General features: G+C 50.9%; 1 protein-coding gene across 1 annotated transcript in view; it reads left to right on the top strand.

The window, feature by feature from the left end:
- NTF3 (neurotrophin 3) overlaps positions 1 to 16,541 on the top strand; it is a 75,810-nt gene that overhangs the window by 757 nt on the left and 58,512 nt on the right. The gene's annotated exons all lie outside the window — the stretch shown is intronic.

The raw sequence follows: 16,541 nt of genomic DNA, 5'->3' as shown, positions 1-16,541 counted from the left end.
GGCCCCGGCGGGGCTGGGGGAGGGGATGTGGAGCTCTGGACCTGGAAAGACGCTTCTCAGTTTGGGGAGTTGAGACTCCTCGAGGCGCGGCTACCTGCCGGAGTCCCCCTACCTCCGCTCAGAGCTTCCTGGGAAACAAGCCTGCACCCCGGGGCTCGTGCAGGCCGGTGGCCACCCCACCCTGGGTCTCTACGGCGCCGATGTCAGAGCTGCGCGCGCGGCCCGCGCCTCTGGGTCCCCGCCGGGGAGCGGCGGGCGCGGGGGGCCTGGCGATCCCTGTGAAGTCCGTCCGGTTCCTTCGGGCCAGCTCTAGGAATCGGAGGTGCGGGGAGGCTGGGAGGCCCGGGGCGCGACGCATCTAAGTCGGACTTCAGAGCCTCCCCACCCCCCACCCCGCCAAGGACCAAAGTGCTCCGTGGCCCCAGAGCTCCAAGTCACACTCGAAGGAAATTTGGGAAGTTTGGGAGTTGAAGGTTCGGGAAAGGAGGGGCTGGGTGGGGGAGGGGACAGTCCTGGTGGCTTTCGGGCGCGAGTGGGTGCGCGGAGGAGACCCTGGTTCTTTGGGGGAGTTGGGAGCCTGCGTTCCTCAAAGGCACGGAGACCCGGGCGCCGAACCGGGTGGGGGCTGCTGACTAGTTAGGATCCCTCTAGCTGGATCCCAGGCTGGAAGCTTCCAGGTGCAGGAAACTCCGAACTAGGTCGCCTGGTCTCGACCTCTGGCTGAAGGTTCAGAGGTCTGAGTGCTGGCAGCTGCCTGGAGGCAGCCGGAGCGCAGGGCTCCGAGCTGGAGAGCTGGCGACTGCGCGCCTTGAACTTGTTTATGTGCGCGAGGAGCAGGGGGCGGGAGCTCGGGGGTGGGGTGGGGTGGGGGCGGGCTAAAAGGGGGTGGATGTCACCCCAGGACTCAGCCGCTTACCGACTGTGCTGGGAGACCTGCTTTTTACGAAAAAGATACCCCCTCCCACCCTGCAGAACCTAGAGCCTCTTAACCCACCGTTCCAAACGTCAGGATGGAGAAAGTTGTAACGCGAGGGAACTTCGCCGTTGGTTCTATTTTCCCAGAGCTCAGAAATTCACCGATGTCCTCAGCCTGCCCCCACTTAACGCCCCCCCCCCCTCCTTACACAAAGAAGGTGGAGGGGTAGGATTCAGGGGAGAAATCCAACAGCCTCTGCGTTGGCCTTTAACGCTCAGGCCTGAGTATGGCGTTAGAAGAGGGGGAGATGGTAAGAAAGGGGGCTCTGAGTAGTGTTGGGGGACAGAAGGAAGTCTGCGGGGCTGCAGGAGGAGCGCGCACGGGTTTGTGCAGCTGTGGACTGTTTTGTAGCTGAAAGTGGAGGGTTTGGCTCTGGGCTAACAGGATCTGGAGGATCTGTGGAGGGCCATCGGGGACCCCCGGGCGCTGTTTGGTCAGGCAAGGAGGTTGTTTGGAAAATCAGAGCGCGGGCTCTCCCTCTGCTCAGTGTGCAGGTGGAGATATTCGTTTCTGAGGGTCTCTTTCACGGGCACACGGCTGCCAGGCAGCAGGTGAGAGCATGTGGGCACATAGGTGTACTAATGAGAAATCTGTGCCCGCTAAGAGTGTCAGAGCAGAAGGAGAGGTGCGTGTGTTATAGCAGATGGCTTGTGCGTGCCTGCGCAGACACACAGAGTGGGTGTGGTATTGGAGGGCAGCCGGGGTTGGGGGGAGGTGGGACGTGTGTGGAAGGTTGGGCTAGGCGCTTTCCGATTACCAAAGGGATGGGGGGGGGGGTATTATCTGCGAAGATCAGAGTATGAACTTTGTGAATGAGTCCTGGGGAATTTGGCTGGAATGGCACTGGGGTCTGTGGGGAACAAGGAAAGTGTGGGCTCCTACACTTATTCTAGAGAGATGGGGCATCTGCAGGAAAAGATGCTGGAGTGGTTTTCGCTTTCTCCTCCTCTGCATCCCTCACCCCAGAGAGGAGGGGACTGGAGAAGGCTTAGGGTGAGGAATGCACATTTAAGGGGAAAAGTCTTCTGTGTGTTGGCACAGGGTGGGGATGTACGTACAAGATTAGAGTGAGCAGAGAAATGTGCTTTGCATGCCTAGTGGTGGGGATGCATGTTGTATGATGGTTATAATGGGTTTTTCAACTTAATAAAGGAATTCACCATCACCAATTATTATTGATCATCAATTAAACTGTATGAAATGTCCGCTGGAGGCTCAGCCCATTCCTGGGCTCTGGGGCATGGCATGGTGCCCTAGAAAAAATCTTCCCAGGGCTCAGCCAACTCCTGCAGTTTTGCCAGGAGGAACCAGGAGAACTCAGTGCTAGAGGTTTCTTCAAGAACTGTAATTCAGTTTCGGGCGATGTTTATGGATCTCGGAGGTCAAAGGGAAGCTGACTTGAAATATATCTGTGGTTTTGTAGAAAGATAGGGATGATGGATAGTTTTGTGTGTTGAGGTGGGAGCTGAGGGCTGTTACTGTTTCTTGCAGGGAGTGTGGGCTGGGAATGGGAGGGGGTAGCAAGCCGGGTCAGAATGCAGTTCCTAATACACCTGAGGGTGGAGTTTCTGACAGCACAGCAGGGATGAGGCTTCCTGTCTAGGGCTGCATAAGGGTGAGGCAGTGATCAGGAAGAAGATGCAAGGAAGATGCAGCTTGGGAGTGTTAGTCTCGGCTGACTTCTGAGCTGAGTGGAAAGCTGACGTGTGTGCACGAGTATGTGTGCACACACACTGCGGGGCTGGAATGAAGAACCTGGGAGGAGCCTAGCCTGGAGGACCAGAGGGGTGTGTGTTCTAGCTCTGCTGGGGGTGGTAGGATGTATGTTTTTGCAGGAATTCTTTGGGTCCAAGGAAGGATGCAAATCATCTTGGACGCTCAGATGTGTATCGTGTGGATCAAAGTTTGAAAGCTACAGGTAAAAGAAGGGTTGCAGGCTTTTGGAAGCGTTTGGGGCGGGAGGGGAGTGTGATGTTGGTGGGGTTCATACCAGCAGGAGCTGGGGAGGTAACTGGGATGGAGCAGGCTGAGGGATGTGCTCTGGCCGCACACCTGCTGACCTAGAACCTCCTTTTAAAAATCTGTTGCTGAAAGGGCAGAAACAGACCTCTTGTATTTGACTCAAGACATTTTTGAATTCCTGAAATGACAGGTGTGCCATTTTGAGGTTCTACCTTATCTGTAGAGGAAATTCCTCTTTGGAAGAGGGTTGATACAGGGTCTGAGCCTTGGGCAAAGGCTCTCGCAGCGGTGAGAGGATGGTGTGGTGGAGATGGAAGGCTTCCCATTGGGAATGCCTCGGTTCCAATCCAGTTCTGCCACTTTGGAGAAGGGTGATTTCAGGGAAGTTCTCTAATCTCTCTGATCCTTTCTTATTTCTCTTTGTGTAAAATGATATTGTCTGCTATGACTCAATGAGAGGAAAGTTCACTCTGCTCCCTGCCCCACCCCCAGTCAAACCTTGGTGTGTTTAGCAGTACAGAGCCTTACTCGGAGATGACACCGATTTGAATACAGGCACTAGCATGGATGTGAAGCATTGCAAAGACGGATCCTGAACCTCTTTCTCTTTACAGTGCATGTTATGTCCACTGAGTGTCTGCTGTTCATCCATTGTGCAAACAGAACTTTCTGTGGCCGCCTCAGTTTACTCATCTGTAAAATGGAGATAGCCAAGCCTAGAAGATTACTGATGGAGAGCTGTATTCCTGAAAGATCTTTGGAGGATTCAGAAGAAAGGTGGTCCACAAATCAACATTAGTAATGATCTGAAACAGACGTTTTCCTTTGCTGCGGACCATCACGCCAAAAGAAATGAGATTTTGAGAACAGAGAAAGTAGTTGTTTTTTAGCATGTTAGAATTAAAGAGGAGCAAAGTCCAGGCATCCTGGGTTTCCATGAAGGACGGTTTTTCTCTGGGCTATGGATCCTGGGGGCACGGGCTGTGGATCTGTGATATGGCAGACACCCAGTGCAGTAAGTTGGCGTGGCCCACTTTCCCCAGAGACAAAAATGGAGACCAGAGAACGAGGGGCCAGAAAACCCACTCAAGCCTCCGAGTCCTCCCAGAAGTCAGCACACGCTGTCAACTGCTGGCGCAGAGTCAGGCTCCCATCCTTGAGTTCAGTGGCCATAAATAGTCAGGAGCTAAGCTATTTCCATGAGGCACTAAACCAATTCCGTTGCTTTTCTTGGCGAGATTGGGCCAATTAAGTTGATTGGAAGAGGTCACTGCTGATGGCGCTCACATTCCCCAGGCGGGACAGGCCAGCAGAGTTTAATTACATAATATTTCCCATCTCCGCAGCTTCTCTCCCCAATGGATCAGATGTGCAGGCCTCCCCCTTGGCCCCTCCATCCAGGAGGGCTAATGGAGCAGGCAGTTTCTGCTCCAGGCTTCTCCAGACCCTTCCCAGAGCAGTTACAGCACTCCCTCCTTAACTGTGAGGAATGTAAATCCACGTGTTGGCTGGAATGCACCCACCACCCTGCTTCCCAACCTTCCCCAGCTGCTGTTTTACTCCTTAATGAGGCAGGCAGTTTCTGGCGGTGGGGACGTTGAGCTAGTGATCGTTGCTAGGGTTTTTGATTTAGCCTTCTTTAAAACTGGGTCTGTTGGAGAAGGACCAGATCGACTGGAGACCAGCCTAAGACCCGACGGGGCTGATGATAAGGGCTGTGGATGTAGTTTGTGTGTGAATAGGCATGAGCAGAAAGAGAGGAGGATGGGGCTGTGTGTGGGGTGGGGGCATGGGGGCATAGGAGGGGCCCTGGGTGGGCAGGAAGCATCCCCAGAGCTTGTGATGTGGGTGGCAGGTGTGTGGGTGCCTGGCTCAGATTGAATGGGCATCGTATTATGTCTTGCAGAAGAGCCAGCTTGTGGAAGAAGCTGGGAGCAGCTTTATTTTTTTTTTCCAGATCATTTGTATCTGGGCATAGAGGATGTGTGAGCTTTCAGGAAGTATGAGGTCAGTGCAACTGGAGCCTCATTCTTGCCTGAACAGATTTCTATTAAGATTGAGGCTGGACAAAGGAAGTCTTCCAGAAGACTCACTTTAGAACCTATGAACGCGCATGTAGATGGACCAAGATCTTAAATCTTTTCTTGTTGTTGCTGATAGTTTTCCATACACCAGCCTTTCCTCCTACCTAAAAACACCAAGGGACTAAGTGTGCACCCACCCCTGAGTGGTGAGAATGCATGGGCTGTTTTGTGTCCACATCTGTGTCATGGTCCTTCTCAAGCAGTCTTAACTGGAAACCCCCAGAGGCTGTCTATCTCTGGGCATCCTCCCAGGACTGACCTCTGGCTGGCTGTATGGTTTCCCTGAAGAAGGATCTTGAAGTGAAATTTGGTGTGGTCTGTTGTGATGGCTCGCTTTTCAGCAGCATCTCCAGAAAAAGTGTCTGTTGAGTCCCAGACCTCCTGCGGGTTTGTTTGGTTGGGGATTTTTGAAAGGATTGAGGTTCTTGCTGATCCAAGACCATACTGAGCTCAAAAGACTCCCAGGCCAAGGTCATCTTAAGCAGCCCAGGGCAGCAGAAAGCCTGCTGACTTGGAGGTAGGGGACCAGCTTGCTGCCAGTCACTAGTCAGCTGTTGCTTTGTGACCCAGGCCTGGACGTACCCATCTGTCAGTGGAGAGCTTGAACTAGAGGATCTCAAAGTCCATCCCAGCTGCACCATCGGAGGATTTTACAGTAGCTTCAATGTCTTCCTTCATAAGTGCTAAAGTTCTTTGGTTAGAGTGCATCTTGGCGTTTCCTCAATGAGCTCCCGTTTTTTTTTTTTTTTTTTTTTTACTCTTTGGGAAATGGCTGAGTCAAAGGCAGAGAAGCTTGTGGAGAATTTGTCATAGCATTTTGTTTTGGCCAAGAATGTTCTTAAAGTTGGCTCTGCCTGCACAGTGTGTACAGAGCTGGAAGGGGTGGGGTTTGGCTTTCTGGTAGACCCTATGCTACTTGTCCAGCATCCATGTGAAGGCCTGTTAGAATCAGTGATTCTGACTACAAGAAGTACTCACTTTGAAAATGATTGATGGGGGCGATAGTTAATGATTAAGTATTTGCTGGACACCAGGTGTTACTGCAAATATCGCATGGTGTTATCTCAGAGCCCAAAATAATCTCTTTTACAGCTAGGGAGACTGAGGTTATGTGAGGTTAAGGGGTCTGCTTAAGATCTCCACGTGCGGACTTTGTAGCCTGAAACCCGTGGCCATTCCAAGTCCGTCATCTGCCAGTCAGACTCTGTTTCTGCATTCCATGATGTCATCCAGATGGGGGTTGCTTGATATGCCCTGCAAAGCCTGTCACCCCACAGGGTAGCCTGCTCCACACGAAGGTTCATTTTCACCTGCAAGACAAATGTTGAGGCTTTCTGGCCACCTGCTGGAAAGCATGTCAGGTCTGTCTGAGCTCCTTTCGCCCTCCCCCTGCACTTCCCATCCTGCTGACAAGGGAATCTGCCCTCCCAGAATGGGGGTATTGATTTAAGCCACAATTGCCTCCTTGTAAACTCTGTAAGGTTGGAGTCAGACATCTGGTTTTGATCCGCTCACCCATGAGAGGTGGTGGGTCCCAGCGTCCTTGAGACCTGTGATGAGGGTTACACAGAGTCAGAGTGAAACAGGATGAAGAACAACATGAGGGCTCTTCAGAATCTGGAGACCCCGCAATCCTTGAAGGACTGGGAATTCGCTCCATGTATACTGGGACCAAACATAGATTTCTTGCTGACAGGTTGAAGGCGGGAGTTGCTGCCAAAGACTGGGGTCCCCAGGCTCTGCTTGATGTAAAGCAGAGCAGTTGTAGAGTCCCCCATCCCTGGCACTTGCTTGCTGCGTGCCCTTCTCTGGGCAGTCACAAAAGTAGGGGAGCCAAGGAGGTTCTCAGGGTACATACTGCCATCCCTGGAGGGTGTGACTTCAGGCTCTTGTCTTTTCTCCCTCCACTGACTTTCCCATCACCATTACCATACACACGTTTTCAAAGTGATGAATGAGAATGACTTTGTTCTGTTGCTGAAAGGTATTTGCAACATGCTTGTAAATATACAACATTCACCTAATGCCTGTGCAATTGTGGGTGCTCAAAAGATTCGTGTTTGCTTTGTTTAAAATGATGTTCCGTGTGTAGGAGGATGCTTTCTTCTTTGTAATAGCCCTATTATCATTTTTATAACAGAGAGCTGGGTCTTGCGCCCCCTCCCCCCGCTCCGTGTTCTCTCTGTTTTTAGGTCTGAACCCCTGGCATTTAAAAATATCCTCCCCCTCTGGCTCCAGATCGTCCCTTAGGGAATAAAGTTCAAGTTCCTAGTCTGGGATTATTTCCATTCTGTGTCTAGTGGACCTCCTCCTGATGGGGCTCATCCATCCCATGCTTTCACTGGGTCCAGGAGGGAAAATACAGCTCTGGGAACCACTTGTTTCCCAACACGTGTGTCCCAGCATAGGAAGGACCCCAGCCCTCCTGATACCCACCTTGTTCCTCCTTGAACAGCTCGCCTCATCTCTTATTGCACGCAGCTCCATCACATCCGACTCTCACATCTGACTCTCTGTGACTGCATGGACTGTAGCCCACCAGGCTCCTCTGTCTGTGGGATTTCCCAGGCTAGAACACTCAAGTAGGGTGTCATTTCCTTCTCCAGGGCACCTCTCCTTGAGAAGGACTCAAACTAGCTGTGCGACCTTGAGCAAACCACGCTCCCTCCATGGGCCTCTGTTTCCTCTTGCGGAAAAAGAAGGAGTTGGATTCACTGGAAGGTCAAAAGGCCCCTGCCCATCGTGACAGTTCACACGTTCCATGACTCTGCTGCTTCCCAAGCCTCCCCGTGGCCCCTGCCTGGGGATTTCCGAGTATCCCTGGTGCTCTTGGAGGACTTATGTGCAGAGATGCGGAGGGGGTGGAGGAGGAAATGAAGTTATGTGACGCCAGATAAGTTCTTGAACATATGGAGGAGAGCATGTTTATAAAGTGCTGAAGAGCAAGCTTGCCAGATTTGTGGCAGGTCTTGGATTGGGAGTTGGAAGCATCGGGAGAGGTTTATGTGGGATAAAATGGGCAGCTGATTTCGGTGAGCAAAGTCGGAAAGATCCTGAACCGTGAGCAAGGACCCCAGACTCCGCCTCTGACAGTTTGGGGAGTCTCTGCTCTACATCAGATCCCACTTTCCTCCTGTGCTCTGTGCAGACTGAAGGGCTCCCGGAGGCTTCGATGATCCGCTAAACCTTTCCTGGCACATCACTAACTACGGGAACTGAGGTTTAGTAGAAATGCTTGGATGGATGGATTAATGAGTATGGCTTCAGTGTAGAAGGAAACGTCTTCAGATCGTAAGAGGATACGGGTGGCAGAAATATACCTTTGTTCTTGAATTTGTGATGGCCGTGGAGGGTAATTCTGTGTGTATGTTGGACTTAAAAGGCTCTCCCTTCCCCACCAGGGATATTGAAAGCATCCTTCAACCTTTCATTTTTCGAGTGACAAACACTTTCACTCTGGGGCTTCCCTGGTGGCTCAGGTCATGTAAAGAATCTGCCAGCAATGCAGGAGACCTGGGTTCAATCCCTGGGTTGGGAAGACCCCCTGGAGAAAGGAATGGCAACCGTCTCCAGTATTCTTGCCTGGAGAATACTATGGAGCCTGGTGGGCTACAGCCCATGGGGTCGCAAAGAGTCAGACACGACTGAAATACACTAACACTTTTCACATCTTTGATTCACCATCCCTTTCTCCTGGCATCCTTCCGACATCCCTGTCTTCTCACTAGAAGATGAGCACAGCAAAGAAAGGGATCTGACCTTTTCACCTCTGTGTCCCCAACCCCTTGACATGTGTTGGGTGAGTGGATGCAGAACAGGTCATCAGGGAGTCCAGCGGTGAGAGGCCAGGCTCGGAGAGGTGACGTGCCTTTCCATGGGTCCAGAGTCGTGTCCTGTGTCCCATTTTGGCCTGTCCCGAGGCTGAGATTGGGAAGCGTACACCCTGCTCACCAGGAAGGGCTGTTCTTGCTCTCTTTAGAGACCCGCTCCTCCCCTCCCCATAGTCTGCCAAGTCCTTCTGCAAATATGGGTTTTCATGACAGAAGAATTGGGGCTTCCCAGGTGGCTCAGCCATAAAGAACCTGCCTGGCAATGCAGGAGACTCAGGTTCAATCCCTGGGTTCAGAAGATCCCCTGGGGAAGGAAATGGCAACCCACTCCAGTATTCTTTCCTAGAGAATTCCATGGACAGAGGAGCCTGGTGGGCTACAGTCCCTGGGATCACAAAGAGTAGGAATTTGTGACTAAACAACAGCAACGTCTCTAGACTTAATGAAAACACGTTCAAAGATTATTCATGGCACAAGCCAACGCAGTATTGTAAAGCAGTTATCCTCCAATTAAAATTAACTTTTTAAAAAAGGTTATTCATTGAACAGCCTATTGTTGGCTGACAAGTCTCAGGCCATGTGCTTGATGCTGGAGAAGCTGAAGAGATGAATACTGCAGCCCTGAGTTCCAGGGTCTGGGAGCTGCTGAGGGCAATGGACCACGTGCCATATACTAAACATATTTTGGCTCATATCACTGGGCTCCAGGGAGGGGCGGGCTGAGCACGGACATCCAAATGCAGGGCTCCTGGCTGGAGTGTTGTTTGTTGATGCAAGTAATGATAGGGAATCCTCTTGAGCAGCAGCAGGCTGGAGGATCCATGAGGGTCTTCTCTTCTGCTGTAGGACAGTGGTCTTCTCCTCCCTGAGTTCCCCAGGCCAGACCAAGCCTCAGGTGAGGGATGCTCAGAGTCGGTTGTGATGGGAACTCTTGGCTCTTCCCGGGGAGAGCTTGCAGAAGGTGCGTGTTGTACTGGCATTGGGTCTGGGCAGATGTATAGGTGTGTGTGTGCTCATGAGTGTGCTTTCCAGCAGTCGCCCTGCTCTTGGCTTTTGTTGGCTCAGGCAGGGGAAGTGCGTCCGCCTGAAGCTCTTCAGAGCCTCTTCTCAAGGCTGCGCTGTGTCCTGTCTGTGGCCACTGTTGACACAGGGACAGACTGCCACCTACTGTCCACTCCTGTCCTCTAGGAGTCCCTCCTGCTCAGTGAGCTCCTCGGCACTTTTTTTTTTTTTTTTTCACATCCTGTTTTTAATCGGTCCAGATACCAGCAGAAAGAGAACAGACATCAGGTCCTTATTAAGTGACTTCTTTTGGAATTTAGAAGGATGTTTTAAAAAACATAACACATCTGTTGGGTATTTTTCTTATCCTTAACAAAAATGTTATTTGAAGGGGGCCTCCTGCCTCTCCTTAATGATCCTGTTGGGTACCTGGGTGCCCTGTAGATTCCCAAGAGGAGGAAGGCTAGGTCCTGCCTTCAGGAGCCTTACAGTCTAGCTGGGAGTCGGGACAGACCTGCGAAGAAACAGGCCACAGGGCAGGGCAAGATACGTTGGTACTTGGCGTGAGAGTGGCCGGGACCTCAGAGGCTTTGGGGGTTTGGGGAATGAGGAGCCCTTGTAGGCAGGGTGATGGGGGGAACAAGTGTAGACAGCTTGAGCAGGTCTGCTTTCAGAAAGCCCAGGGTTTGGTGAGTGACTCCTGAGATTGCTGCCAACAGGCTCTGAGCCGGGATCGGGGATCTGGCAGCTCCCTGTGCCTCCATTGTCAGTTTTGATGACACCGGGCATCGCATCCCACGTTTACACGCAGTGGGAGATGGAGCCTCGTCTCTGCCTTGTCAAGGACCAGTAGAGCCAGAGTGCCTCTTGCATCCGCTGCAGGGAGGGCGTCTCAAGGTGTGGTCCTCTCCTGACAGCCCCACACACGGCGAGAGGGTGAGAACTGCCCCAGAGTCACGGTGGGTGCTGTACAGTACGAGGAGGTGATCGGCTTTCAGGAGGTTTCTGCCCGCTGCTTCCCTCCTGGACCATCCTTCCAAAAACACACCTGCATAGTGTTGAGTCGAGGAGTTTTTCCAAAAGAAACTACATTAGTTTTCTCATGTAGGCCATAGCTCAGATCTAAGACTCTTTCATGTTAGAGTTCATTGTACCATTGCCTTTATGGAGTTGATTTTAAAGTATCTAAGACTTTTTTTTCCTTCTTTCTTCTTTCTATTTTCAATTTTATTTATTTACACATTCTATCACATAAAAGGATACAGAAATCCATTAGCTTTTAGCCAAATAAAAATGACAGTTTTTCAGAGTTTAAAAGATTACCCATTTGTATAGTGGAGAAGGCACTAGCGACCCACTCCAGTACTCTTGCCTGGAAAATGCTATGGAGGAGCCTGGTAGGCTGCAGTCCATGGGGTCACTAAGAGTCAGACATGACTGAGTGACTTCACTTTCACTTTTCACTTTCATGCATTGGAGAAGGAAATGGCAACCCACTCCAGTGTTCTTGCCTGGAGAATCCCAGGGACGGGAGAGCCTGGCGGGCTGCTGTCTATGGGGTCGCACAGAGTCGGACACGACTGAAGCGACTTAGCAGCAGCAGCAGCATTTGTATAGATTTATAGAGAAAAAATAATGGTAACTTTCTTTGAATTACTCAGCTGACAATTTATACAGTCATATCACATTTTAGCAAATAGAAAATATTCAGACTTGGGAGTAATTTTAAAAATTTCTAACAAGATTGACTATTTTACTATTTACTGTTTTACTATTTACCTATTTTACTGCTCAGTAAAATACCAAGTAATATGTCTAGTTGGGGACCGTCCAATGAAAAAAACACTGGCGCAATATGAAGTATCTAAGACTTTTGATGGCTGTAGATTCAAATGGGGGAAAAGTTGCTTTTCGTAGCTCACTCTCCCATTCTTTTCTTTTTCTCTTTCTTTCTTAGCATGCCAGTGATCATCCAGGAAACCTTCAGTGTATTTATTCCATGTTCTTGTCTGCCGGTGTGTGTGTGAGAGTGTGTGTGTGTGAGAGTGTGTGTGTGCGAGAGAGAGAGAGAACAGAGAGAAAGATATTTTAGATTGTGGTCTGTTACCAAGCCTAGGAAATCAAGTTGGATTGGGGTTGAGTTACTGGTAGGGAGACCTCAGCTTGTCACTCTAATCCTCTGGCGTTTCCCGCTAACGTTTTGGCTCTCCGTGAATCGGGACTCTCTCTTCCCAGCCCCCCAGCAGTGTTTACATCTGCTTTGGGGACTGCTGTATTACGTTACCGTCTGTCTGCAGAAAGTCTGAGTTCTTGGGGGACCTCTCAACAGAGGCACGGTCAAGGATGGAGCCTTAGCGTGGGTCTGAGTTTTGACTGCGAAGGCGAAAAGGGGGGCTTTAGCAGTTGGAGAAGAATTCCCATTGCTTACCATGTGTTTTCCGTGGCACAGCGGTGTCTGTGACTCTTACTTGAACAGAGAGAGTGAGCAGAGACTGAGATAGAAGTTGAAATGGAGATTTTTCCAAGAGCAGCCAGTAAGGAGGGAGAGGCTTGCTTGGGCCCAGCCATGAACATGGGAGGTTTTTCTGATGGTCTGTGGTATGATTTGTAATCGTGAGTGAAAGTAGGAGGAGATGGGGGAGGGGAGAGTTCCAGGTGAGGAGGCAGGTGGAAAGAAGCCCCAGGTGAGGGAAAAAAGTGGAAGCGAAAGTGCTCAGTCGTGTCCAACTCTTTTCAGCCCCATGGACTGTAGGCTGCCAGGCTCCTCAGTCCATGGGATTCTCCAGGCAAAGAATACGGGAATGGACTGCCATTCCCTTCTCTAGGGGATCTTCCCATCCCAGGGATCGAGCCTGGGTCTCCTGCATTGCAAGTGGATTCTTTACATCTGAGCCACAGGTGAGGGAAACCAGGGACTAAAAGAGCTGAAAGCAGTCAAGGTCCTAGGGCACACTGGAGCAGCGTGGGGTGATGCGTCAAGGGAGGGAGGCGTAGGATGGAGTGCCAGCACTGAGCTTCCTCCCGACCCCAAGGGCGGTGGAGCCAGTGGAGGTGGCCCAAGGGAAGGTAGAGTTAGCTTTTTGTTTTTAAAAAAGATCACTCTGGTGCAGTATGGGAGATGGCTCTTCATGAAGAGTTGTTCAGTGGATGAAGACTGTTGGTTGGATTGATGAAAGCATGAATGAATGAGTGAATAAATGAGTGGAAGGCAAAGGAAGCATCAAGCCCGACTTGCCTACTGGTCACTCTGACCACTGCTGGCTCCTGGGGAGATGAAGGGCTGGGAGGAGAGGGGACAGGTCATGGATCAGCGTGGCTCTGACTCTGGGGAAATGCAGACCAGTACAATAACAACACTGAGAGGTCAGTGGGCCCTGGGAGGTTCTCCTGACCTTTTTGGTTTTCTTACATTTCTGTCCTAATTGATTTCATTCCAGATCAGGAAAGAAAGTGGCTTTCTGAGTGGTACCCCAGAAAATCTGAAACTGTAATAGTGACTTTCTCTGGAGGGGGTTGCTGGCCCTGCAGACCTTTTGATAGGCTTGGAGGAGTGGGTGGACATATGGTGCAGTTTCTGGGATGTCTAGAGAGTCCTAGATTCTGGACATCAGATCCATCTATTGATGTTCCCTATGGATTAGTGTGTGTGTGTTTGTGTGTGTTTCAGTCTCCTAAATAGCCAATTCCACAAGGCCTCTTTTGCTTACAGCGGATCCATATAGAGAATCACTGGCGATCATGTTGGTTACCACAGAGAAGGCAAGTATTTATGACAGTGACCTAGCCAGACACTTGGCATGCCGTCCAGTGACTTAGCCTGCAGTAATGCAGGAATGCCCCTTGGTGAAGGCGAGGGAACCAAAGAGACTCTCCTGTGTTACCTTGAAAGACTTTGCTCAACGAAGGCTCTCCCTTGTGCTTACTGTCCTATTCTTTCCTCACACTTTGCTGTTTTATAACTTTGGCCAACTCAAGTTGAATGTCTAGGAACAGGACAGAGGCATCTGTGTTTTTAAAAGCTCATCAAGAGAACCAGCTCATTGGAAAAGACCCTGATGCTGGGAAGGATTGAAGGCAGGAGGAGAAGGGGACGACACAGGGTGAGATGGTCGGATGGCATCACCAACTCGATGGACATGAGTTTGAGCAAGCTCCGGGAGCTGGTGATGGACAGGAAAGCCTGGTGCACTGTAGTCTATGGGGCTGCAAAGAGTTGGACATGACTGGATGACTGAACTGAACTGAACTGGAAGGTTTCAATGTACAGCTAAGGTTGAGAACCACTAGCTCAGAGTAGGACTCCCTCTGCCCCGTCCCTGCCCCTCTGAAGGTTCACTGTGGCATCTGTCCCAATCACTGAGGTCCCCATGAATCCATTATAAGTTGAAAATGTAGTAGTTTGAAAATGCACTGAATAACACACCTCAGCTATCAAACATCACAATTTAGCCCCGTCTACCTGAAGTGTGCTCAAAACACTTCCATCAGCTTGCATGCATGCCTGTGTGTTCAGTCGCTCAGTGATGACCAACTCTTTAGGACCCCATGGACTGTAGGCTTCTCTGTCCGTGGGATTTTCCAGGCAAGACTACTGGAGTGGGTTGCCATGCCCTTCTCCAGGGGATCTTCCCGACCCATGGATCGAACCTGGGTCTTCTGTCTTGCAGATTCTTTACCCTGAGGCACCAGGGAAACCCCATTGAATACTGCGCTGCAAGTGAAAAGTTGGATAGATGGCTGGGAAGAGAATGGCTGAAAGTATATCGTGATCAAGGGGTAGCATCGAGAGAGAGGATCTATGCATACTGCCAACCTGGGAAAAAGAGATCAAAATTCAAAAGTACCATTTCTACTGAATGCACCTCACTTTCACGTCCTCTTAAAGTCCCAAAATTCTAAGTCCAACTGTCCTAGGTCAGGAGTTTGTTGTCTCACTGAGGGATGTTCAGCTCGTTTGAGTTGAGCTCTTCTGCTCCCTGCTCATCTGACATCCGCCTCAGAAAGTGGAGCTCAGAAGGGCAGATCACAGGGCCCAGCCAATTCCAAAGTGACCCCAACCCTGTCTTCTGAAGGAGATGTTGAGGGTGAGGCTGGGGAGCAGAGAGAGAGGAGAGACTGGCATTCCTAGCACCTAAGAGTTGTGCAGGTACCTTCGTGCTCATCATCCGGTTAATTCCCCCAACTGCCCCTCAGAGGCAGCTCCCAGCCCACGCTGGAGGGCACGCGGTGTCCATAGTGCTTTCAGAGCGCAGAATGGTTTGTGGTCACTGAATGGCCAGATTTCCTGCCTTGCTTCTCCCTGGGAGCTTGCGCACCAGTCAGAGGCGCCACTCTTGGTATAATTACGGAGCTGGGCTGGCGATTCCAGCATCAGTGGCTCAGCGAGAAAGTTAGCACCTATCTCCCCTCTCGGGTCTGTGGGATCCACCCACATGCCAGGCTTAGGGTGATGGTGCTCCCAAGAGGTCCACCCTGAGGACCGGCTTTAACCGATGGGCCTCCTGGTCAGAAGGCAATAGTTCTGTTGCCATTTTCCCATGAGAAAAGATGTGAGGAGGGCAGGGGAGTGGAGGGTCAGAGATGAAAGCTAAAATTTAAGGTCTGAAATGCCAAATGAGGTTACAGTTCCAAAGGCACGTTCCTGAATTGTAAGGTGGACCGTGTGGAGTGGTAGCCGTCGTGAAGTTTCTAGTTTACAAGAAGTGCTACCTGTGTTTGCTGGCAGGCAAGGTGGGGCTGGATGTCCAGTGCCCATGGCTAAGTGTGTACTTCTCTAAGCCTCTGGCTTTGGAATCCTCCAGTCTAGACTGCTGAGCTCTGGGTTGTAAAATCACTGTGGATGGTGACTGCAGCCATGGAATTTGAAAGCTGTGACGAACCTAGACAGCATATTGAAAAGCAATGGCATCACTTTGCCAACAAAGGTCTGTCTCATCAAAGCTTTGGTTTTGCCAGGAGTTATGTACAAATTTGAGAGTTGGACCATAAAGAAGGCTGAGTGCGGAAGGACTGATGCTTTTGAACTGTGGTGCTGGAGAAGACTGTTGAGAATCTCCTTGGACAGCGAGGAGGTCAAACCAGTCAATCCTAAAGGAAATCAGCCCTAAATATTCATTGTAAGGGCTGATGCTCAAGCTGAAGCTCCAATATGTTGGCCACCTGATGCAAAGAGCCGATTCATTGGAAAAGGCCCTGATGCTGGGAAAGATTGAAGGCAGGAGGAGAAGAGGGTGGCAGAGGGTGAGACAGTTGGATGGCATCACCGATTCAGTGGACATGAAGTTGTGCCAACTCCGGGAGACAGTGGAGGACAGAGGAGCCTGGCGTGCTGCAGTCCATGGGGTCACAAAGAGTCGGACACGACTTAGCGACTGAACAACAGCAACAGACTGCTGAGTGAGCCTGAGTGTAGTTGGGACCTTTGATGGCATGGGCTGCACCGACCAGATGTTGGGCCCGGGGAGGTGGCTCCCAGGAGGATGCTAGATGGCAGTGGTGGGGTCAGGATCTGCAGCAGAGGGTGAAGAAGGTGTAGGCAGGTGAGGGATCACGTTCTACATGAGGCACTGCTAGGGAATTGCCCATGAGAGACAGAGACGAGCCCTGCAAAAAAAAAAAAAAACAAAAACAATGGAAGCAGAAACCCACAGGGCTCTCTGTGTCTATCCTGCGGGTGGAACTGAAGTC

Source organism: Budorcas taxicolor, chromosome 5, assembly GCF_023091745.1.
Source record: "Budorcas taxicolor isolate Tak-1 chromosome 5, Takin1.1, whole genome shotgun sequence".
Classification (NCBI taxonomy): domain Eukaryota; kingdom Metazoa; phylum Chordata; class Mammalia; order Artiodactyla; family Bovidae; genus Budorcas; species Budorcas taxicolor.
This window is presented reverse-complemented; position numbering and strand designations above follow the sequence as displayed.